Source organism: Argentina silus, assembly GCF_951799395.1.
Source record: "Argentina silus genome assembly, chromosome: 17".
Lineage (NCBI taxonomy): Eukaryota > Metazoa > Chordata > Actinopteri > Argentiniformes > Argentinidae > Argentina > Argentina silus.
Window position 1 is genome coordinate 1,040,304 of NC_139671.1, and position 527 is coordinate 1,040,830.

Genomic DNA, 527 nt, shown 5'->3' on the forward strand with positions numbered 1-527 from the left:
TGTATAGTACTAGAGGAATATTTGCCATTGTTTAAACTTGGATTTGGCCATCATTGTACTGCATGAAATGGGATGAGGAATGGTATCAAAGAGGATTTCTACCTCCACCAGCCTCCCCTGAACACTGCTCTCTCTCTGTGGCTGACCCTGTCTGAAGACCACTCTGGCTGACCAAGCCTAACCCAGCGGGAGAGGAGGCCGTCCGGTCAATAGTCCTCTCCTGTCCTGCATTATCCATCTTATTACATTATCCATCAGCAGGGATCAGACCTGGGAGCTCACACACACGCACGCACGCGCACGCACACGCACACACACACACACAGCTGACCTTACTGACAGAGACCACACACGCACGCACGCACGCACGCACGCACGCACGCACGCACGCACGCACGCACGCACGCACGCACGCACGCACACACACACACACACACGCACACACACACACACACACACACACACACACACACACACACACACAGCTGACCTTACTGACAGAGACCACACACACACACACACACACA